The following is a 25,700-nucleotide window of genomic DNA, read 5'->3' on the forward strand; positions in this document are numbered from 1 at the left end:
TACCCTCTCTGGGGCTTCCGAAAACCACTGGAGAGCAACAAAGTCAAAAGAAAAAAACTGAGTTTTCTAGTATTTTCCTCTAGGTGGATGTTAATAAAAAGTAAGATATAGATTTTACTCTAAGGCTCAAGGTATTTACCCAGATTCCTGAATAGAGCACGGCTGCTGGAAGAAGTGTTACTGAAGGTGATGTGGGGGTAGGAATTCTGCCCCAAAATATTTCCCCAACTGGGTTATACTATTAGAGATCAATTCTTTGGGGTTATTTAGGAAATGCCTGTCCTAGAGGAATTAACACAAAAAGACTTTAGCTGCTAATTCATTTAAACTGCCCTAATTACTTATATGAATAACCACCAAAATAAATAATGAATGCAATGGCTGCTTCTGCCTAATGAAAACTTCCTGTGTCAAAACACTGTGCTGTGTGCTGTACATGCATCTTCCATCTAATCCTCACCTGTTATTTTCTTCCTTTTACAGAGGATACCTGAAAGAGCTAAGATTTTTTGCCCAGGGTTGCACAGATAGGACTCAAGCCAAGATTTAAATCCAGGAGAGTGACTCCAGAGCCAGTTTTCTAAAGGCCACCCAGTTCCACCTCCTTGTATACCCAGTGGCTGGGCGGAGTTGCAAAATAAAGCTGGCCATCAGGGAACAGAAAGGAGGGCATGGAGGAGGTGGTACCGCCAGCTAGGGCAGCAAAGTGCCCAAGAAGAAGGGGAAAGATGTGATGGAAGGGGCAGGGAAAGGCTGCCAAAGACAAAATGTGTTTTATTTAGCAGAATGGTTAAAAGCAGAGCCTTTGAAGCTGGACCACCTGGGTTCCAATGGCAGTTCGAGTCGTGAGCTGCTGGTATTCAATTTACAGTGCTGTTTGTTCCTTGCTTGCCCTCTCTCCAGCATGCAAGTCCTACAGAATGAGAACCATTTGGAGAAATTATCTGTTACTAATCTGATCAATGTCTGAAAGACAGTCTCAATTAGAGAGAGAGAGAGAGAGAAAGAAATTCGAGCTCTAGAACTCACTAGGTGTGACCCTGGCAAAATACCTCATCATTCTATACCTCAGTTTCCTCACCTATAAAACGAAGACAATAATCCTACCCATCCCAATTAAGTGTGTTAATACATCTAAAGGATTTTAAATAGTGCTTGGCATAAAATAAGTGCTATATATGTGGTAGCTATGTTTTCTTTTAATTATCAATTCTAGCAAAAAGTAGTCCTGACTCCAACAGTCTGAAAAAAACAAGGAAGTGCAACAAAAATGAGTGCTTACATCTGCCAAAAACATGTATGAGAGTGTTCACAGAAGCTTTATTTCCCTAGCCAAAACCTAGGGGAAAAAAATAGATGTTCAACACTAGAATAAAGTAGCCTATTCTTACAATGAAATACTATGCAACAATGAAGAAGAACTACTGTTACAGGTAACAGCAGACACAGAGTTGGGCAAAAAACTTAGGGAAGAGTATAAACTATATATTTCCATTTATAAGAAGCTGTCAAAGAGAAAAAAGTAAGTTCTACGGGTAGTGGTGTGTATGACTAGGAGGGTTACAAAGGACCCATCTGGGTGCTGGAAATTCTGCATGCTATGTGAGTTGTGGTTTCATGACTATGTACCTATGTGAACATTCACTAAGCTCTAGTAATTAAGATTTGGACACTTTATTGTAAATTGCACCTCAAGTTTTTTAATTAGCAAAAGGTATTAAATCAGTATATGTGATGTGACCTTATGTGTAAAGTTAGTAACTAAGAGTTTTAAAGTCTATTTAAATTGTGATGCATCCGTGATGCATTTCATCAATTAAGCTACAACATCAAACTCGTTATTAAGATGAGACCAAATATGTCTACTTCAATTAGCATATTTAATAAATAATGCAGTAAAAAAAACAATGGAAGCGGTGTGCAAATTAGTGACGTTTGGACTTCACTGGACTATGGAGAAGTGGGCACACAGTCCTTTATTCCAGCAGGGATCAACAAACTTTGTCCATGGGCCAAATCCAGCCCACTGCATGGTTTTGTACACCCTGTAAACTGAGAATCGTGTTGACCTTCCCAAATGGTTGGGGGGAAAATAGAATAGTATTTATTGATACATGAAAGTTAAATAAAATTCATATTTCAGTATTCATAAAATGTATTATAACATAGTCATGCAACATTCATTTACATACCATCCCAGGCTTTTTCCCACTATAACAGTAGCTATAACAGAGTTCATGGGGCCACAAAGTATAAATATTTACTACATAGCCATTTATAGAAAAAGTTTGTCAACCCCTGCTGCTCAAATGGATACCTTTCATCATTGTCAGTGATGCGGTCCCATGAAGTCACCTCCCTGTTCTAATTCTTTCGTACTAAGAGGCTATTCTCAAATACCCACCATGATTAACTCCTTGGCTCCAAATTCTGAAGCCCAGTGAGTGCCCAAGCTCTGAGTTCTTAGGACAAGCTCTGGCCCAATGGCAACTAGAACACTATTACAAGATCTTTGCCAAAAAAGACAATACAATTACAAACTATCACAAGCAAACATTATGAGTTAGTCTCTTGTACCACACTGAAAAAGCGTCCTTTTTTTCTGGAATTTTTACTGTGCTCTCAAGTTAGTTCTTGCTTTAAAACCAACCAACTGTAGAGTCCTCTTCTATGTTTTCAAGTCATTACTGCATCTTTAAAGTAGAAACATTTAGGGTCATTGTTGGAAATGTACAGACAGAAAATAATTGGGCTGCTAATTAGGTGATAAGAAAATTTAACTCTCAAAATGGTGATGGAAGATGAATTTTCCCACCCCTGAACTTTCAATAGGCTTCAGAATTTGGAGCCAAGAAGTTAATCACGGTGGGTATTTGACAATAGCCTCTTAGTAAGAAAGAATTAGAACAGGGAGGTGACTTTATGGGACCGCATTTTTTCCTCCACATGGGAATATCCTTCCTCCTGTCTCCATTGTAGCTAAATCTCCCTAACTAAACTGATAGTTCACTGAATATGAAATCCATATTAGAATTAATAATCATACCCAGCCCACCACTTTGTGCAAAACGGGCACTTAAGATACATATGAAGTGAAGAAAAATTTATAAGAGAAATTTCTATCTCCATTCAATAAATATGGAATTGACCAAGATATGCTGAATTTATCTGCTCATCTCCTTAGACTTTAAGTGACTATTTTTCTATCTGCAAAGGCAATAACTATTTTTGACAGACAAGTTCAAAACCTACCAGTGTGAATGTGTACTTTTGGAAATAGGGTAAATACCTTACAATTGTGAGAAATTCTTTCTTATGGAATGCTGTTTAAGAAAAGTTGTGAGGTTCCCACTGACTCCATCTAATGTTAATCATTTATGAAATACTGTGGTTCAGAGCTCAGCAATTGAAGTCATTTCAGGCAGTAAATATAAGTTTCCTGTCCAAACATATCAAACGGATAAGACTTCAATTTATTTGAGAATAAGTTGTAACTCACTTCAATATTGGCAATTTGGAGGATTCTCTGATGGCTTTTAATAGCCTTGACAGTTTTCTTCTTCTTGCCCCGAAACCACTGAGTATCTCTCCATTTGATCCTTCCCAGAAATGGCCCTCAGTATCTATCTTCGTAGTATCCATCCCTCCAATTCCAAATCCGTTGTGTGGTTTCCTTTCCCATCACTCGGATTTTACAGAACTCAAGTTAGATCTACATGTAACTCGAAGTATTCTGGATTTACAGATTATTACCTCATTAAAACTAGGTCGCAACTTCATTTATGACTGCATTCTGCCTGTATCATTTCACCCCACATGTAACAATGCCCTAGAAAATAAAAGCTTTGATACAAAAATGTTGTTCTTTTTGCAAAAATTAAGCCTAGTGGTAGAACGGTCAAGGCAGGTACTTCAGCACCACAGAATCACCAGGGCCTCAGGCAGCTTCTGTCTTTCTGTTCTGCCTTTTTCCCTTCTGCCTCTTATCCTCAAGGTCACTTCATAGCCCAAAATAGCTGTTGGAGAACCAACTATTACATCACATTCCAGGACTTAGAAAGGAGGAAGATCCAGAAAGGGCTCTACCCCTGGATTTTAGAAGACTCACTAGAAATAACCACCCAAAACTCCTATATATATCTCCTATGGCTACCCTGGTGCAAGAGAGTCTGTAAAACATAGTCCTGATTCTGTACAGCCTGTGTCTTACTAGAAATCAGGGTTCCAATTACTAAGGAAGGGGGAAGAATAGATGTGACGTACGTAGCTAGCATCTCTTCCACCCTGTATTGCATATATCCATTTTGTATAGATGGACCGCCAACAATTAAATAATTGAAAGAAATGTAGAAATGTCTCCAGCATGGGCCCTTTCATCACCTAAGGGAATCTTCCAGAAGATTCCACCCCAACCTCTTGGAGGGCAACTTTCACCCCTAGTGAAGAAACACTGATGTACTTCTCAGATTGGACATGGGGGTGTATTGCATATTTCCTCATCAGCTTAACGTAATGACAGATTTCAGATATAAACAGCACCTCAACTGCACTTACTATGAGACTGTGGTGGTTCTACGGTTTGAGTTTTTAGGGCTTTAAAATCTCACAGGTGTTTCTACATCATCCAAGCCCAAAGCAGAATCAGAGACCTCCGCCCCTGTGTGTCGGTGTGGAACAGACTGAAAGTTCCCAGGAACGACTGGGCATGGTGGCTCACACCCGTAAGCCCAGCACTTTGGGAGGCCGAGGCAGGCAGATCACGAGGTCAGGAGTTCGAGACCAGCCTGACCAATATGGTGAAACCCCATCTCTACTACAAATACAAAAAATTAGCCGGGCGTGGGGGCACATTCCTGTAATCCCAGCTACTCGGGAGGCTGAGGCAGGAGAATCACTTGAACTCGAGAGGCAGAGGTTGCAGTGAGCTGAGATCGCGCCACTGCACTCCAGCCTGGGCGACAGAGCGAGATTCTGTCTCAAAAAAACAAAACAAAACAAAAAGAAAGTTCCCAGGAACAATGGTATTTACCTAGAACCAAGTGGGAAGGTAGAAACCTAAGCTCTGAATTCAACACTTCTGAGTTTTCACTCTGACACCCAGTTTATGGACGATCAGGACAAGTTGGTAGATGGCAACGTGGCTTCTGGCAGATCTTTAGGAATAATGATAATGTGCGTTTATACAATGAGCTGTAGTTTTCAAAGTATTTTCACATAGTCATCAATTGGAAACTCCCATCAGTACTTTATAGCAGGCCAGATCGTTGTAGCTTTGAGTAGGTTAGGGATTTATTACTTAAGGTTTTCTCTCATGAGACAACATTTGAGACTTAAATAATGAGAGGAAGCCAGACACACATACACACACACACACACACACACACACACACACACATATTTCACATTCCAGGGAAAGGAAATCAGGTACAGAGCCACCGAACAAGGAAGGAACACATTCACTGTATGGTAAGAAATGAGAGATGGTCAGTGTGGTTACCTCAGAGGAAGGGGGAGAGGTCGCAAATGACACTGGAGAAAAAATCAGCGCACTGTCAACCGTCATCCTCTGACCCTACTTCTAATATAACTTTTGCTTGTCCTACCTCCAGATAGATTTTCAACATGGGAATCTTATCCATCTTCTGCCTCTGTCATCCTCACTCAATCTACTTCTAAAAATGTCTTTCAAGAAACGAAAAAGAAGCTGTTGTTTTCACTGCAAGCTATGTCTAATTTTAAAATATATACAAAATTCCTAAATTATAAAACTTCATTTGATTTTTATTTGCTCCAGACAGGGTCTTGCTCTGTCACCCAAGCGGGAATGCACTGGTGCAATCACGGGTCACTGCAGCCTTGACCTCCTTGGTTCAAGCAATCCTCCCATCTCAGCCACCTAAGTAGCTGGCACTACATGCATGCATCTAACCATGCCTGCTTAATTTTTGTATTTTTTTGTACAGACAGGGTTTCACCATGTTGCCCAGATTGGTCTCGAACTCCTGGGCTCAAGAAATCTGCCCACTTTGGCCTCCCAAAGTGCTGGGATCACAGGTGTGAGCCACCATGCCCAGCCTCTTCCATTTGCTTTAAAACCAGATTTTTATAAACTTTCTGTAACCAGCACTTTCAAATTGCAATTCACTTTGTGTGTTTTTTAAAAATACCATATACACAGACATATACAGCATCCTATTTCCTGTATACCAAGAGTAAACCTTCAAAATATCCCTCTGTAAGAACGAAATTCCAAACCCCTGCCATAGGATTCACACTTAGTAGGCCTTCAATTCTGTCAGCTTCCCTGCAGCTTCCCAAGTCCACTGCTTCAACCAGTTAGGAAAAACAATTTTTAAAAAACATCTTGGCATCCATCAACCAGCATTTTCAAGGGCAAGAAAACAGCAGCGCCCAAGGAGCTGTCTGAGGTGCTTAAGGTTAATGGCTGTATTTACATAGCCATCAATTCACTTTACAAAGAACTGCCCCAGTAGGACTGTGCAGCTCCAGCAGGCAGCCCCCGTCAGGACAGAGCAGACAGGAGTCTCTAAACAAGGAGGAAAATGCCTGATAAATCTTAATGACATCGTCTTGTTTTCATTCACTTACTTATCACCTTATTTTCAGCTCAAGAGTCTTGAGCCCCTGATTGAACAAAATAGACTACACTTCCATTTCTCCATGAGTCACTCTCTCAAACTTTTTGGGACTGTAGTAAATTACAATGGCCTTACCTTTTATGATGATGCATACCTTGCACCAGCGCTGTCCGATCGGGCAGCCACTACACATACATGGCTATTTAAGTTTAAAGCTAAATTAATTAAAATTAAAGAAAATTTAAAATTTGCTTCTTGAGTCACATTAACCACATTTCAAGTACTCAAAAGTGACATGTTGCTTAGTGGCTCTCACGGTGAACAGCAAGAAGTCTGGAACATTTCCACCATCAGAGGGAAGGTCTATTGAAACATACAGGAATTTGTAAGATTCTACTTACAGATTTTATTGATAATGTCTAGGACTTGACCTGTTCTGGAGTTAACATATCTTAATTCCAAGAGAACATAATGATAAGAGACTTTCTGCAGTCCCCACGTTTTCTAGACACATTCCCAAGCCACTAGTGCATTGGTGTTTTTAATGCTCTAAAACACACCCTCTGACCAGGCAATTACACTTCTACCCTAGAAAAATGCAAACACATGGGTACCAAGAGACTGTAATTATGAGAAGGCTTTAAACAGTAAACACCACATCTCAGTTAACACCATATATGACTTTGTTCAAGAATGGTATCATCATACTCTCTGTAGTAGAAAAAACTGGGAAAAATCTGAATGCCCATCTGTAGGGAAACAGCTAAATAAAATGCAGTACATTCATAGTGGAACACTATATGGTAGTTAAAGGAATGAGTGAGACCTGTGTATGTATAAATGTGGATAATCTCCAAGACACCAGTAAGCAAAAAAATACAAACTATAGAATCAGATGTATAAAATGACACTACTTAAGTGAAAAAATTCACACACAAGACTGTATATTTAGTAACCACACATAACTAACATAAATAGCAAAGTTTAATATATTTTGATATTTTCACATTATACTTTTTAAAAAAAGTTAAATGCCAAATATGCTTCCTATTTCTGTTGATTAGTTGGCATTGATACAAATCAACTTCAAATGATAAGAGAGAATCTACCAGGTCTTCATCAGTCCATTCTTCCTGCTCATGTTTGGATTTCTTTGAAACATAATGTATACTAAATATTTTAAATATGTGCAGAAGCCCCAACTCTTCATAGTATCTGAGAAGGGAGAGATAGAAATGGGTTGTAGAGAGAGTTAGAAGTGATTTTTACTTTTTCTCTAATTTTTTTTTTTTTTTTTTTTTACAACTTGTGTATTCCCTGCAGGGGTTCTACAAAGTCACTGTGACCCTGTATTATGACCAGTGGCACCACTATCCCCTACAATGCAGCCTAAGTGGCTGTAATAACACTAAGCAGCCATTCCCAGCCAGCAGACAGTACCACCCACACATGCCATGTTCTACAGTAAATCAAAGACCATGGTTTTCTAAAAGTAGATATTGTTCTTAAAAAAAATTAGGACAATTTTGTTGTTTGGATGCTTCTGCTGTTTAGTCTTCCACAGAAGCCATCTCCAGCAGGGCCTTCGTCTGCCACTCAACTTGGAAACCTCATCTTCTAACTGTCTGGGGTTGAGTGCTGGGGGGACAAAGGCCAAAAGGGTCGGCAGCCAGGGAGGAGAACTGTAGCATCTTGACAGTTGGGCAGAGATGACCAACGTGAAAACCTGCCGAGGGGACAACAGTGACTGATGGGTCCTAAGGAAGTATTAGTACAAACCTAGTCACACACAACACCCTGCTGCCCGCAAGAGGGGATCGCAGTTCCACAAACCAGCTATGTAATTAAAACACAGCTCTGGAGACGAAAGAGGTTAAATGTCTCTGACCCAGTCCATCCGCTCTGCTTGTTGGTTGCCAATTCTAACCTTCCTGCCAACACCCACACATTTCTATAGCTCAGATTATCTCCAAAATATTTCACAAACTTCCAATTTTTTTAAACAAGTGAAGAAAAAAAAGCAAGCTCTTTACATGTGTTTTCTTATTCAAAAGAGACTTCAGTTTGCAAACTTTTAATTTATTTAGACAGTGCAAGACAAAGTGAAATCCACTGAAGGCTTTTCATTTAAGCAAACGCAGAAGATAATTTATTCCTCCAAGTGGCAGGAGAAAGCAATAAGCCAGGCATCTGTGCAAAACTTTCCATACCCCCTCAAGTCCTATAACTCTGTCTGCAACTCCATCTTCTGGTCCTGACTAAATCTTCGATTATTCCCAGAACGGATGAAATCTTAAATCCACATCAGCTTTTAACATCTGCTGAGTCTTAACTATACAGGAACAAAAACGGAATTCCTGTATGTCACCTGCCGATAGGATTACAATTTAAATCAGACTCAAAAGTATATGGAAATCGAAGCCTTGTTTTTTCCTAGTCCAATGTAGACATCAGTCAGATGACGGAAGTTGGCAATAGGCTGGTTACATGCTACGTACAGCAAACCTGCCTCAACATCCATTTAAACAACTATGCAATTCTTATTTTAAAAGGCCTCAACTACAGAAAACACATCTTATGCTCTAAAAGAAACGTCAAGACATTATCAAAATCAGTTTCTCAGGCACAACACTGATCCAACGAACATTTAATTTGTACTTTTGGTTCAGTAATTTAAATCAACCTTCTGAATCATACTATTTAGACAAGCTTACCAACATATGACAAAATGGGAAACTCTCAACCTAATCAAAACAACCTTATTTTTATAAAAATCTCTGTATTAAAATTTTTAAACTCTGAAAAATGTATTGTGTAAGAAAGTGTTATACAAAGTGTGGTCCAAAGCTTGGAAGCATCAGCACCTCATGGGAGCCTGCTGGAAACAGAAATTCACAGGCCTCATCCCAGACTTATTGAATCACAAACTCTTGAGGTGAGGCCAGAGAATCTGTTTTAACAAGCCTTCCAGGTGCTCCAGCATTGGTCTAAAGGATAATATTAGGAATGTCAAGAATACTGGAATTTGGGGACCGGTATACCAAACAAGATCGATCATGTAAAATCTATTTTTAAAATCCAACAAAATTCAGAATTTGCAGAGGACCAAAAAAAAAAAATTTGCAATCAGCATAAACCCTATATTCATCTCCCTTCCTTCCTTACTTCTAAGTAAATGAGGATCATGAAACTTACATATGGATATAGTCAATTGCTTGTAAGTTCATGTCTATTTATGCTGTGGTTCAGAAATATTTGCACATCAAACCAGAATCTGAGTTTACACTTGGGATCCTGAGTCTTTTGTAAATGTGAAAAGAGTAAACTTGGAATCAAAATGTCTTGAAGAAACAGTTTTCTAGGAATCCTGCCAGTCCTTTTTCTCAGGATGACCATAACTTTCAGTCTTGAGGAATTTTTTCCTTTCCTGATTAATACTTCATAGGAAGATTAGTATATTTTGTACCTGTGTACATCAGGACAAGCTGGCTCATGACTTTTCCCCTACTACTGAGAACACCAGAGCTTGGTGCTCCATTGTAAAAGGATTAACTAACATGCTAGGCCAGTATCAATGGCAGAGCTTACTGGCACTGTCTGCTCCCCCAACTCACCCATGAGGAACATGGTTCTAACCATTGCCATTTTCCTTTAAAATAGCAAAGAAACCTGGCAAATAAACTACACACATCTGACTCAGGATTCCATGAGGCCCAGCTCTCCCACTCCCCTTCCCCATACAGGCTTATTTCTGGGTCTTTAGAATCAAATTAGAACACCCTGTCAGACACCTATTTGTGCAAACGTTAATTTCAAGTATATTTAAATGTCTTCACATCTTGCTATTGCTCATCACATCAAGCAGAGCTGCTTCCACTGTGTAATCACAATAATGAATAAACATGGGGTGCTTAGAAAGGACTGAGGCACCACAAAACTGATCAATTGTTAATTCTATAAAGTGACTAAACGTGCCTTCCTTTGTAATAACTCCATCAAGCTGTGTTTTGGGTGGGAAGGATGCCCACGTCCTCTGCCTACTGTCTCTGTAAAACAAAAATGCAATCATCAGTCAGATCCTACCTAAGGCTTATCTTAATCTTGATTATTTCCTCATATTGTCTCAACCCACCTCTCCCCAGCAACTCCAACGAGAAGCAAAAATTGTCATGGCATTTAAAAAACCATGGGCTGCATGATTATTAATTGACAAAGGATTTGAGGCAGCACTAATATTAACAGCCTCAATAGCCACAGTGTGTATTTATTGCCTGTTATTATTTTGATAAAATACCAATTTCACAATGAACATCTGACCTACAGGGACTCCAGATCTCAGTGAAATTCCTTTGTGTGGCAGGAGGAGGACTGTTAGAGCTTCTCCTTCGGGTAAACACACTTGTTATTTACCTCTTCTTCCCAACCACGCCTGGGCCATATGCATGAGGAGTTTGTCCAACCTTTCCTGAGTTCAAAGAATGAATAATCTACTAAGAGTTGTGTCTCTGGACCACACTGCTTGGGTTCAAACTGCGTCTTTGCCACAAACTACCAGTGTGGCTTCCACCCTGAGTGCTTCATTTTTCTAATGCAAAGAAGGGAGATGATTGATTGTGTCTACCTTGTAGGACTTCAGGAGAATTAAATCAGCACAAAAATATTCTTAGTACGGTAAAATGGCACAGCTACCATAGAAAAACAGCATGGTGGTTCCTCAAAAAATTAAACACAGAATTATCATCCAATCCAGCAACTCCACTTCTGGGTATAGACTCAAAAGAACTAAAGGCAGAACTAAAAGCATCTTGAACAGATGTTTGTATACCTATGTTAATAGCAGCATGACGTGCAATAGCCAAAAGGTGGAAAAAAACACATGTCCATTGAAGGACAAATAAAAAATAAAGTGTGGGCTATACATGCAATGGATTATTCAGCCTTAAAAAGGAAATTCTGACACATGCTACAACATGGATGAACCTTGAAGACATTATGCTAAGTGAGATAAGACAGACACAAAAGAACGAATAATGTATGTCTCCATTTATATAAGGTACCTAGAGGAGTGAAACTCAGAGAGACAGGAAGTAGAAAGGTGGTTGTCAGGAACTAGAAGGAGGAAATGGGAAATTCATGTTTCATGGGTACAGAGTTCAGTTTTGCACCACGAAAAGGGTTCTGTGGATGGAATGGGCAATGGTAGCTTAACAATGTGAATGTACTTAACGCCACTGAAATGTACACTTGAAAACGATTAAAATGATACATTTTATGTTTTTTACCCAAACTGAAACAAAAATGCTTAGTATAACACCCAGCAACATCCTTACTCAACAAATGATAACTGTTGTTACTATTATCATTTTTTTAAAGCTCAACAAGGCAAATATTAACAAACATTCTCTAACGTAAAAATGGCCAGCATCCAGAGAAAGCTCTGATGAAAGAGACACTTGCTAACTAAGGTTCAGTTCCATTTGAACATCTCCTTACCCACTCCCCACTGCCTCTCTAACCCCCACTGGTAGGTACTCCTTGACCTTCATGGGGATGTTTAAATGTTAACCAATGAGTTTTCTACATCTCCTCAGCTGCATATCAGCACCTAAGCTTTGAGGTGGGGGAAATTCCGCATACAAGGAGAATGAGATTGGTACCAAGGGGCAGACTCACAGCCATCCTCTGGCTTGCTTAATGGAGTTCCGTGCTTCTAAGCAGACCTAGAGTCTGCAAAGAGCAGGACAGAGTGCAAAGAAGATGTGAGGTTTTTGTCCTGGGAGGACTGAGCCCATGGTAACCAATTTTATGGCTCTTTTGATTTGTGTCCATTGATATCTCTGTGTGTGCGTGTGTGTGAGTGTGTGTTGAGAAGGAATTAATCCAAAAATATAGATGAAGAAAGCTGCGACTCTGATGTGAAGCCGAGTTGCATAATCAGTTCTGAAGGCAGAGAAAAGGTAACAGATGTTTACATTACAATCTGGCTCCTACTGGAAGAGCTGCCAAATGATTTAAATAGTAACAAAGATTACTATTCCAGTGATTTGTTGCCCCCAACGATACATATAGAGAAGAATTCACCCCAGTAATTTTTTCTTTGGATGGCCTTAATTAAACATCGCACTGTACAAAATATTTATGGCTTCCAAACTACTTAAAATCTTAAACTAGACACCACTTTAAAAGGTAGAATTGAAGGACTTACTCCATTACTGACATATGAAACTTGATGTCTGGTAAACAGGATGCATTACAAAGAAACTCAAAATCCCTTTTAACTTTTGGATGTTTTATGACTAATATTAAGATAAATTTTTAGGTAGAATAACATATAGCCATGAAAAAGAATGACATATAGCTCTCTTCGCTGATTTGTCATCCTTCCTGGAATCACTCCAGAGCACATCTGGGTCTCATGTAAAATGATCACCAAAACGTAGGAGGTCTCTACAGGCAAGGAATGTCGGCCTCCTTCCCTAGCCACAGGTTCATCAAAAGCCCTCTAATGGGCCTTTGCTGAGTAAACAAAGCAGGACACAGATCATATGATGTATGAACCCCGTTATTCAAAATTGTCAGGTCTAAGCCGGGCACAGTGGCTCATGCCTGTAATCCCAGTACTTCGGGAGGCGGAGGCAGCCAGATTACTTGAGGTCAGGAGTTCCAGACCAGCCTGGTCAACATGGTGAAACCCCCGTCTCTACTAAAAATACAAAAATTAGCCAGGCATGGTGGTGCACGCCTGTACTCCCAGCTACTCAGGAGGCTGAGGCAGAATTGCTTGAACCCAAGAGGGGGAGGTTGCAGTGAGCTGAGATCATGCCACTGCACTCCAGCCTGGGCGACAGAGACTCTGTCTCCCAAAAAAAAAAAAAAATCAGGTCTAAATATATGTGAATAAAAGCAGCAGGAGGGAATTGGAAATAGGTTTATCGAAGTTTAAAAAGTAATTGTCTCTGGGTGGCAAAATTGGGTGGGTTTCTTTTTTTTTAACTTTCCTTTTATATTTTTCTGCAATGTTTGAATTTTTCTACCCCAGGTATGTAGTATTTTTATAAATTAAGAAAAGAAATTTTCAAAACAGAAGCCTAGGGTGATGAAAAGAACTGTGGCCTATGCATCAAGATACTTGGGTTCCCCGACAGAAATAAAGAGCTGCGGACATTGGATAAGACACTTTTCACTACTCTGGACCTTAAAAGTTGCCATTAGAGCAGAGTTTCTCAACTGCAGCATTCCTGACATTTTGAATCAAATAATTCTTTGCGGCCAGGTGTGGTGGCTCAGGCCTGTAATCCCAGCACTTTGGGAGGCTGAAGCGGGCAGATCACCTGAGGTCAGAAGTTTGAAACTAGCCTGGCCAACGTGGTGAAACCCGTCTCTATAAAAATACAAAGATTAGCCAGGCATGGTGGCAGGTGCCTGTAATCCCAGCTACTAAGGAGTCTGAGGTGAGAGAATCGCTTGAACCTGGAAGGTGGAGGTTGCAGTGAGCCAAGATTCCGCCATTGCACTCCAGCCTGGGTGACAGAGCAAGAATCCGTCTCAAAAAAATAAATAAATAAAAAATAATAATTCTTTGCTGTGGGAGCTGCCCTGTGCACAACAGGATGTTTATTTAGCCAATATTCCTGCCCTCTACCCACGAGACACTTCTCTCCCATACCATCCTGCCCCAAATTGTAACAATCAAAAAATGGCTCCAGACATTGCCAAAACTCCTCTGGGGAGCAAAATTGCCCCCCATTGGAGCAATTTTAAGTTTCCCCTGCAATTCGTGGTCTGTAAGTTTCTTCCTTGCTGAAAACCTTTGTTAATTTTTAGAAGCTGTATTTAAAGTCTGTGGTTTTAGGCCCAATGATTCCCAGGTTAGTAACTACAGTGTACCGCAGACTTATCAATATTTTCATCACACTAGAGAAAAGGATGAAATGGAAATGAAGAAAATCAAGAAATAAAACTACTAATTTTCAGAGAAAACTTTAGAACACATGGCACAGATGTGAAACTAAAAGAATCCAAACAGACACAGTGGTCATTAAAAAAAATGAATAAATAATAACTCTAGCTTTTGACAGCATCACCTTTTGTTAACGTAACTGAAATACTGTAGAATGTTCTATTGCTTTCTAGTTTAAAATGAACTTACAGCACTAGCAAAGCCAACAGAGTAGTTTGTGTGTACTGCCATATTTTTATCTTTTTAAAAAAAGCTTAGTGTTTTCTCTTTGCTTCATAAGAAATACAAGGATAACCAGGCACAGTAGCTCATGCCTGTAGTGTCAACAGTTTGAGAGGCTGAGACAGGAGGGTTGCTTTAGCCCAGGAGTTCGACACCAGCCTGGGGAACATGCTGAGACTCTGTCTCTAGAAAAAATAACAAATTAGCTGGGCATGATGGTACACACCTGTAGTTCTAGCTACTCAGGAGGCTGAGGCAGAAGGATTGCTTTAGCTCAGGAGGTCAAGTTTGCAGAGAGCTATGATCACACCACTGCACTCCAGCCTGGGTAACAGAGACACCATCTCAAAAAAAAAGAAAAAGAAAAAAGAAACACAACGATATCGTCCTATTTTTCCAAAAAGGATATTTTACTCTTCTGGACTAACAATACCACAATCTCATAAAAGGAAACAAATTACCCATGTCTTTATTATCTTTCTAAATGGTGTCTTGTCATTTTATTAACAAGAACTCCCTAATATTTGATGCTACCATACTTCTGAATTAAAATTATTTATGCTTGTGTTAATGATTTGCTACTCTAAGATCCTGACAGCTTTTGAATTAAAAAGAATGACTAAAAAAGATTCAATGTTGCCTTAGATTCATAACTCTGAAAATCAGTAGCTCATCCATATAAAGAAAGCCATCTAGTAACCAGAATGTTTCCATAACATCAACACTCTACAGCTGGCACATACTGAGTGTTCAACAAATGTGGAGTACCATTATCATTATTCACAACCATGCCAGAAAATAATGTTATACCAAATTATTGGCTACTACTGGCTTTTATAGCAACTAAAAGGCACTAAGTATGAAAGGGCAGCCTATCGCTTAATAGAATGATATTCTGAGTTCTTTCACAAATAAACCATAAATCATTATCTTAAACTGCCTGACCATCATTTTAACATCCATGTCTTTCCATGTGTTCAGTTAGGTTCATATTGAGTCACGCTGCCCAATCCTCTTCCATCGCCAGCTCCCCTTTAAACCTTTCATTTATAACTGTGGATACTGTCGCAGCTACTAGGAAGTAACCCAAGCTAGCTGGTGTATACAGCTGTCCAATCCTTGAGGTGGGCTCAACAGCATGGTAGTCCAGCAAACTGATGGTGCAAGAAGCCAATGTGGCCCTCCTCTGCAGAGACAGCCAAGGGAAGGGGTCCCACCACATCACAGGAGTCATTCTCTCCCAGTCTTCATTGGAAAGTGCACTGGGCTAGGAATTAGGACTCCGGGATTCTAATCCCAGGTTTTTTAAATAACATACTAGATCCAAGGTACGACAACACCTCCTACCCCTGATCTTCTAGAAAGGTGAAATCTGAGGTACTTTCTAGATTTCAAATTCTTTGAGCGTTTCCTTAAACCAGATTTTACAATTAAGTTTATTTAAAAAAAAAGAGAGCCCTTTTGACTGACTGAAGGGAAATGAATTGAATAGCAACTGTAGAACAGGAAGAATTTCTCTTATTTTTCAGCAGATATCAAATAGATGGGAAGTCAAGGTCAATTTTATCTTATGAGAGGTGGGTTACAGGAGGTCACAAATTGAGTGAGGCATTACAAAGTGCAGTGCCATACTACAGCTTAAGTCTCTAAGTCAGGGCTGCCATACCATACTTAAGTCTCGAAGTCAGGGCTGTCTAGGTTCTGATATGGCTTTTAGAAATAGCATTTTCAAAACAAATAATTATGAAGTGATTAATGTGGCCAAGATCACTTCACCAATACCTTTGTGGATATCTTTGTTTCCTATTGCCTGAATCCTGAATCTTGTTTCCTATTGCCTCAATCCCCCACCCTCAATCCTGAATCTTGACAAATTAGGATAAACACACTGTATGGCCTCCCAATCATTTATGATTGATTGGCTTCAGGACTTCAAGTCATCTTGCTAATCCTGAGTGATTTAATAGCCAACACCTGAAGAAATGAACTCATGTACTCAAATTAGCCCATCACCTACAAGGCTATCTCTAGGACAAAAAATAAAAGCAAAATATTAGTCCATTTACTATGATGCCTTTACATATTTGTAAAGAAACAGAGCCAGAACCCAGGGTGAAAAACTCCCAAAGAGGAAGAAAGCATAAGGGGGAAAATCTACTTACGTAAATTCTAAAAAGATCTATAAAACTGCAATCTGAGAATTTTATTATTAAGCTAAGCCTCTTAGTATAGAAATACCCAAAACTCTCAAACTGGGCAGCTAATGGAGAGTTAGAAAGTGCCAAAAAGACTTCCTTCTTTCCCTTATTCATCACAGGCAATATAGAATCACTTGCTCAATATGATAATGTGACTTTTGTCAATGCATGTTCAAATCAGATCAAGGATTGGCTGCTGATGATGTCATATCCAATGGTTAATCCCCAGTGAATGCAGTTTTAATATCACATGCATCAACATGCCATTTACATAGCAAAGTATTATATTAAGTGTAACAATAAATGAGTGGTGCAGAAAAAAGCAGCTATTAGGAAAAGGCTATGTACCACTGAAAAGGAGGTGGTAGCGGGTAGCAAAGGAGTTTCTTCTTTTTCTTTTTTAATTACTAAATGGAACTAGGTCAAACAATACACATGTCTAAAAAGATCAGAAAATGAATATTGAAATTCAAGTGACCTAGAACATTCTAGTACTAGAAATATAAAAATGGTTGCCTTCAATGAAAAATATCCAATAATCAAGCAGAGATATTTGTAGGGGTTTTTGTATGTGCTAAGGGAACAAGTAATACAATTAAAGTCATTCAAAGATAGAGAAATTGGCAGCCACTGCTTTTCTGGACAGGGCAACTTACTTATCTTTAGCAGGGAAAAGAGGCCAAGTCAAATTGTGACTTGAAGCCTTATAATGAATTTTAAAGTGTCAAAGGGCAGTTAAGATGGTACTGAGGGATGAAAGCGAAGTCACGCAAAGCAGAACAATGAGACAGAAGAACTTAGGAAGGGAACCTTGAAATACGGCTTTCTGCTATGAGAATATTGATTAAGAAATGTCCGTGCATATGAAGAAAGCTTCTTCCACAAATGAGCCATGCCAACTCACTCGGTCATTTTGGGAGGACACAAGTCATCATTAGTCATAATGATTCTGAAAACTGCTCTCACACTACCTTATTAAGGCCTGTATTTCCCATCTAGAGGAAGTGTTGGGCTTTCACACTGATATGACTATAAACTTAGCAGAAATTCTTCTCACTATAAAACCCAGGCGAGCTATTGAAGAATTCTTCAAGTCATACATTTGTTCTCAGTGACTGAGTGGAAACACGAATTATATTGCAAAATGGCTGTTCCTAAATTATTTTAGCCTTTAAAAAAATCCAAGGCCTTCCTGAACTGGGCTCAGACACAAACTGCCCCCACCTCTTCCCTCCTCAGCGAGTGTTCTAGAGGGGGCCAAACGAAGATGTGTGTGATTAGGAAGCTAAGCCATCAATGTGCACAAGTTTGGGTGACCGAGTCTGCAGGTGGCAGCTACGGGTTATGGTGGACAAGCTTTATGCCAAGGATATTAGAGACAGAAACAGACCAAGGCTTCGAAGGCGCCCATCCCCACACACGGGGATCGCCTGTCACATCACATCAACCTTGCTTGTCTCAGAGGAAAGACCATTGAAAAGTTAAAAGGGAAAAGAGTTCAGGGATAAAGACGTTAAACCAAAGGGGAGGTCCCTGAATCTCGGTGACGGGGGATGGGCACCAGGCTAGGTCTCGGCGAGTCCGTGAACCCGTGCATGTACATACTGCTTAGGAGCTGATTCACAGCTTTACTAAGGCTCCGTGGAGCCCCTAAACGTTAAATGATGCTGATTCGAGAAGAAAACGCACCAGCGGCACTGTGTCTGGCTTGGGCAGCCTCACCAGGTGCAGGAGATCAAGCTTTCCAGTTCCAATCCTCCCCCGAGCTCCTTGCGTAGGGTCAAGGATGCGCTCTCTTCTAGGAGCGGATTAACAGGGCAAAGAGGGAAAACGAGCGAAAGAAATGTAGAGATGCCACCTTGGTGGGCAAATCTGAGATGCCTCCCGCGGAAAGAGACGCAACTTCCAGACCCGCTCCAGTTCTCCACTTGGGCGGGAAGCTTTGCGCTCCCAGCTGGAAGACGCCTCCCGAGCGCTCGCTGCGCCCTTCAAGCAAGATCCTAGCAACCAGAGCTTCAGGGTGGGGGTTGGGGGCGGGGGGACGCTGACCGGCTCCCACCTGCTTGCTCCTAGAAAGATCCTAGCTCAGATTAAAGGGATGAAGAGCTAAGGTCGACTTGTCCAGAAAAGAGCTCACGGTGAGTTCACCACCCCCTATACCAATTCATCCAGTGGCCTCATCCGCATCAGCAGAGCACCCCCGGGGATTCTGTCAGACATGAACCCCGAAACTGGAAGCGGCCGCTACCTCTCTCCAGCCACACATCCTTACTTCGGAGTGCCGCTTCCAACTTCGGGTTGCACGCCAACCTCAGCACAGGCACTCTCCCCAGCGCCCCAGAGAGCCGGGAGGAGGGGAGCTGCACCGAGCTGAGTTAACTCGGTACCAGCCGAGAGGCAGCGGCTGCCCACGAGACAGCACCTAAATACAGGGTCCAAATCCACCCCCACCCCATCCCCTCGCCCCTCCTTATCCCTTCCAACCCTTCTTACTCGACTAGAGCCGGCATCCAAGTCGGACCGGCGCGTCCGGAACTAGGCACTGATCGCCGCACCGGAGCCCGAGGACGCTCACCGTGCCGCCTCCCCGCGGGAGCCCCGGGAGCGGCCCATCACCTCTGCAGCCTCGCCAGGAGAAGAAAAGTTCCCACGTCTCTACCAGGAAAAGCCCGAAGCTCCTGCGGAAGAAGCCTGAAGCTGCTGCTGCTGGAGAAGCGGCAGCTGAGGCAGGACTCCCGATGTTTGCCCGCAGCCGCGCGCGCAGTCGGTGCGCCCCGTCCAGGGCGGCGCGCAGCTAGCAGTGCGGGGCCGAGCCCAGCTAGCGCGCTGACCAGGAGGGGCCGGGCCCGCCGCGGAACGCGCTGATTGGCCGGGCCGCCCGGCTGCTCCTGTCCCTGCCTGGCCCCGCGGTCCACGTGGGCCGTACTTCTCCCCGCCCCGCACCCCTGCTCAGGCGGCGCGCCCCCACTGCCGGCCTCCAGGCGCCTCTCCCGAGCGCCTCGCTGTGGCCACCACTCCGCAGGTGCTAAGCAAAAGGTATTCTTCCTGAATACCTGAGAGTCGCGTTGAGCTCCGCATAAGGAAGAGGGATTTAGGGTTCGGCTCTCAGTCGAAACCATTCTCCACGCAGGACCCAAAGCGGTTTGCAAGCAGGATTTCTTAGCCACCCTGTGCAGTAGCACATTCATGAACTAATCTGGCTTCGCGTGTAATGTGCTTGTATGAGAGAAGAGAAAACTCGGCCCACGTATCAATACCTAAATACTTTTCTTTTTTAATGTATAAAACACAGCTGGGGCCGGGCGCGGTGGCTCACGCCTGTGATCCCAGCACTTTGGGAGGCTGAGGCGGGTGGATCATGAGGTCGGGAGATCGAGACCATCCTGGCTAACACGGTGAAACCCCGTCTCTACTAAAAATACAAAAATTAGCCAGGCGTGGTGGCGGGTGCTTGTAGTCCCAGCTACTCGGGAGGCTGAGGCAGGAGAATGGCGTGAACCGGAGAGGCGGAGCTTGCAGTGAGCCGAGATCGCACCACTGCACTCCAGCCTGGGCGACAGAGCGAGACTTCGTCTCAAAAAAAAAAAAAAAAAAAAAAAAATACAGCTAAGACTTCTTTGACTCCCTCCTCCCACCCCATCCCTAGTCATGCCCTCCACTCTTCCGCAAGTGAAGTAACTGATAATCAGTGTCACTTAATGGTATTCATTTTACTGGGATTACTTCATCTGATCTCTATTTTATAGATGAGATAACTGAAGCACAGAGAAGTTAAATCGTTTACTGAAGATTACACAGGTAACTAGTAAATCCATGCTCTTTAGTATGCAAAGCATGGCGTCGTAGAGCGGTCCCTTGAGAACACTTTAGAACTGCAGACTTTCAGGCCCCACCCCAGAACTAGAATCTTCATTTTAACAAGATGCCCAAGTGGCTGGTGCATGCATAAAGTTAGAAAACGTTGCTCTGTACCACTATGCTGCTCACTGTCATTGGCTTGGCTTATCATCTTCTGGTCCTTTTACTCTGCATTGACATACAATTATATGTGCCATCCTACCCCTGCTGCACTCCAAAGTATGTTCACCCTTCTCTGACTCTACACCTTGAACTAACCTATGGCAGGCCTTCTGCTTCTGTTCCCCGTACCACACATACCATAGCACATTTTACTTGTTAAACAGTTTCAATCTCTTATTCTCTTATTATTAAAATGGGGGTTCTACATTCAAAGGCAATTTGTTATCAAGATGTCACCAGTTTAAGAGAGAATTCAAGCTTTGGAGATAGGGGCTTGATCTTTGAGATTTCCTTTAAAGACTAGCATTGAAGTTCTGTGACGGCCAAGGGGAGATCCAAGCAAAACCTGAAATAGCATGCCAGGAGATTTCAGAGCTCTTTCTCAACAGCATTCATTCATTCATTCACTCAGCAAAACTGAGGGCCTACTCTGTGTCAGGCGCTGTAACAAGTGCTGGTACATAGAGAAGGAAACACAACAGTGAATAGTTCCTGAGTTCATGGAACTTATCTTCTAGTAGGGAGAGATGGGCAATTAACATGACAAATAAGTGAATTACAGAGTTTGATAGAAAGTGGTCAGTGTTATAGAGAGAAAGAAAGTAACAGAAAAGAAGGTGAGTACTTGGGAGATGGTGGTTTTAAGAATAGTAGTTAGGCTAGTTCCCACTGAGAAGGTATTATCTGAACCAAGACTTGGAAGAAGTGAGGGAGCAAGTCATTTAGAAGAACAAGTGCACATTCATTTGTTCACCAAATATTTGTTGCTTCCATACTGTGTGACAAACATGGTTCTGGCAAAGATCTGCATGTTTACTTAAGCCCTGTTTTTCATGTCTCCAATTTTCCTGCACTGGGGGTTTCTTGTCCTGGTGAGGAAAAACAAAACGTAAGCAATTGTGTTTGGCTCAACCAAATACCATGTTCTTCCATCCTGGATGTTCAGTACTATTAGGGGTTCAACTTTGTCTCCCTAAAATTTATATGTTTAACTCATAACCCCCAGTACCACAGAATGTGACATTATTTGGAGATATGGTCTTTATGGAATTAAATTAAATGAGGTCTTTAGAATGAGCCCGAATCCAGTATGACTGTGTCCTTATAAAATGGGGAAATTCGGAGACAGACATGCACACAGGAAGAACACCATGTAAAAATAGGGCAGAGATGGAGTGATACTTCCACAAGCTAAGGAATGCCAAAGATTGCCAGCAAACCACCAAGGGAGAAAAGAGGCATGGAACAAATTCTTTGCAGCCCTCAGAAGGAACCAACCCTGCTAACACCTTAACCTTGGACTTCTAGCCTCCAGAACTGTAAGACAAGAAATTTCTGTTGTTTAAGCCACCTAGTTTGTGGTATTTGTGTGGCAGCCCTAGCAAATTCATACAAGCATAAAAGTGTGTTTGTTTCTAAAGTAAGATAGTACAGTTAAGGGACTCATCTGTAAGTTTCCAATGACCTGATGTCTCTTGTGCAGTAGCAAGAAGCCAGAATGATCTGATAAATTGAGATTTACTAACCAAATCACTACAAAAAAGGCAAGCTATATTAAAAAAAAAAAGAAATAGCCACTAAGCCCCAATTATCCAATTGTTTCCTCATTCAGCTATTTATCAAGTGCCCGCTGTGAGCCAGGCTCTAGGATATGGTGACAAACAAGGCACATGTGACTTGCGTGTATTCTTGTGGGGAAGGTTGGACAGTAAATAATTCAACAAATATATGAATAAGGTAATTTCAGAGCAGAATAAGTGCTAAAAGAAAATAAAAGAAGGCTAGAGCGTTAGAAGGATATGAGGATGGGTTTAATTTAGATTGGCTGCCTAGAGAAGGTCCCTATGAGGTAGTGACATTTGAGTCAAGACCTAACTGACAAAAAGCCATCCAAGCGAATATCTGGGCAAAAATTGTTCCAGGCAGAGACAGTAGTTCCTCTTATAAGAAAACATTCCTGTCATTCATTCGGTAACATTCTTTCTCTCTCTCTTTGCGACCCATTTTGCATCCTTTGAGGTTGTGTAAAATCAATCAACATCTGTTTCCTAAAAATGGGGTCAAATGATTTATTTTCTTATGTAAGAACCTGTGAAGGTCACGCCAACAGTATTTTGCACACACCACACATTCACAAAACACCCCTGGATGTGCCTCTGTATTTGTTGGTAGTGACACCACGTGACTTGGACATTGTGTTTACTTTCCTCATTTGTATAACATCCAGAACACTACTGGCATGTCCTGGTGCTTCATCAATACGTGCTGATGACTGACTATGCCTGAAAGGAACGTCCTGACTCTCCTGGGCCTGTTTTAAAAATCCTCTTGTTTCTAGCGAAGCTTCAGTTTTAAAAATTTGCAACACAATTTTGCACTTAGTAATTTTTCTGAGGCGACTAATAAGAATGATAGCTAACTTAATTGGAGGCTTGTGTGTGGCTCACTATACTAAGTACTTCACACGGATTATCATCTTTATAATCCATGTAAATATAAGTAAAGGTAAACACAAGGTAAATTCTCTTATTATAATCTCCATGTTACAGATGAGAAAACTGACACTCCAAAAAGGCTAATATGCCCATGGTTGAAACCACCTTTAAATGGCCGACTTATGCCTTGAAACAGTCTCGCTTACTGTCAGCTCTGTGTTCGAGTGGTTGAACAGTGAAACAAGTGAAGAAAGAACAGAGAAAAAGCAAAAAGCCTCTGTCTGGGTACGCATGGACATACTATGTAGAATAATAGGCATTGAAGACTACAAAATGTGGGAGGGTGGGAGCGGGGTGAGGGCTAAAAAATTCCCTGTTGGGTACAGTGTTCACTATTCAAGTGATGGGTACATGACAAGCCCAGACTTCACCACCATGCAACATGTCCATGTAAGAAACCTGCCCTCGTGCCTCCTAAATATATAAAAATAAATTTAAATGTTTTTAAAGCATCTGTCTATTCCTTTACATTTGTCTTTGAAATTTTCAAAGCACCGTTTTCTAACTTTTTTTTATTTACCCCAGCCTTCTAGCTTTCTAGTACACTTTTCTGGCAGGATATTTGCTTTGTTTTCCCTTGCTTCAAACTAGGAACTGCAGGGACTTTATAAATGAAATAACTGATATATATAATTTTTTTTTTGTTTTCAGCCTGTCTATTCTTCAACACCCTCTAAGGAAATGTAAGTCCAGCTTCTTAGCACTCAGCCTACTTTGACAGACATCCTATCTCATACATTGACAGTGTCCCAACACTAAGGGGTCCCTCCCCTTATTCAAATAGTAAAGAACATCACGTCCCTTGCCAGACCAAATGCTATACACAATTTTGCAATACCAGCTCTGGCCCGCTTTACACAGATACTAATAGATCCTCCTGCCTGAGAGTGAACATCTAAAAATGGCTTCGGCCAGTCTTTGTGAATAACTTTCTATTCTCGTGGCTTCCCCACAGTCCTGATCAGGGAAAAAGCCCAGAGAACTTGCAACAGTGAAATGATGTCAGGCTTCTCTTGTTGGATCCTGGATTCCCTCACCTTGCCCAGGAAGTGGGTAGCCGTTTTAGCCGTTAAATGACTTCCTGCCTTGGATGGCTTGGTCAGACTTGTTTTAGACTTCTGGAACTCAGACAAGGTGTCTGGATATTTGCTTTGGAAGGCTCAGGTGGGTTTCACTATCATTCCCTTTGCTGACCACAACTGCTTCAATAATTTACACCCTGGAAAAGATCAGCACTTCAGGGCAAATTAGCATAAGAAGGATTTATGAAACCACAGTGGGAGGTCACTTTTAGAAATCATACAAGAGCTGTTGCACAGAGCAATACAAGCTAGGTTCCAAGCAGGACCAACCACAGATAGAATCATCAAAGAAATAATGCTCCTTTTGGTACCCTCTCTTCTGTCCATCCCTTCCACTCCAGCGTCTCCCAATATGGTCGTATAGCACTCAGCTACACAGAAGGCTGGTGATATCATTCATTACTTTATTTTCATTGATTCTTTTGCTAATTTGTTTAAACATTATGTTTGTTAAAGAGATACTTGTACACCCACATTCATAGCAACATTACTTTTTGGAAAGAAGCAACCCAAGTGTCCATCAATAGATGAACAAATAAAACGTGATATATACATGCATGCAATGGAATGTAATTCAACCTTTAAAAGGAGGGCTATTCTGACACACGATGCAAAATGGATGAACCTTGGAGACATCATGCTAAGTGAGATATGCCATTCACAAAAAGACAAATACTGTATGATTTCATTTATGTGAGGTACTGAGACTAGTCAAATGTATAAAGACAGAAAGTGGAATCATGTGACTCATGCCTATAATCCCAGCACTTCAGGAAGCCAATGCAGGAGGATCGCTTGAGCCCTGGAGTTCTAAACTAGCCTGGGTAACATAGTGGGACCCCATCTCTACAGAAAACAATTTAAAAACTTAGCCAGGCATGGCGGTGCTCATCTATAGTTCCAGCTACTTGGGAGGCTGAGGTGGGAGTATTGTTTGAGCCCAGGAGGTCGAGGCTGCAGTGAGCCATGATCATGCTACTGTACTACAGCCTGGGTGACAGTGAGACCTTGTCTCAAAGAAGAAAAAAGAAAGTATAATGGTGGTTGCCAGGGGCTAGAGCAGGGGTGTCCAATCTTGGCTTCCCTGGGCCACATTGGAAAAAGAAGAATTGTCTTGGGCCACC

The 25,700-nt window shown here is 41.5% G+C and overlaps 1 protein-coding gene across 4 annotated transcripts in view; it reads right to left on the reverse strand.

The window, feature by feature from the left end:
• TAFA4 (TAFA chemokine like family member 4) overlaps positions 1 to 19,783 on the reverse strand; it is a 202,801-nt gene extending 183,018 nt beyond the window's left edge. For 2 of the 4 annotated variants that reach the window (XM_055383363.2, XM_019023141.4), the window contains exon 1: positions 19,473 to 19,783. The gene's annotated coding sequence lies outside the window, so the exon portion shown is untranslated. The remainder of the gene's footprint in view (positions 1 to 19,472) is intronic. The other 2 variants (XM_019023142.4, XM_055383364.2) reach the window with 2 other exon arrangements.
• Positions 19,784 to 25,700: the final 5,917 nt, after the last annotated feature.

The sequence above is a fragment of the Gorilla gorilla genome, chromosome 2 (genome assembly GCF_029281585.2).
Source record: "Gorilla gorilla gorilla isolate KB3781 chromosome 2, NHGRI_mGorGor1-v2.1_pri, whole genome shotgun sequence".
In the NCBI taxonomy this organism is placed as follows: Eukaryota; Metazoa; Chordata; class Mammalia; order Primates; family Hominidae; genus Gorilla; species Gorilla gorilla.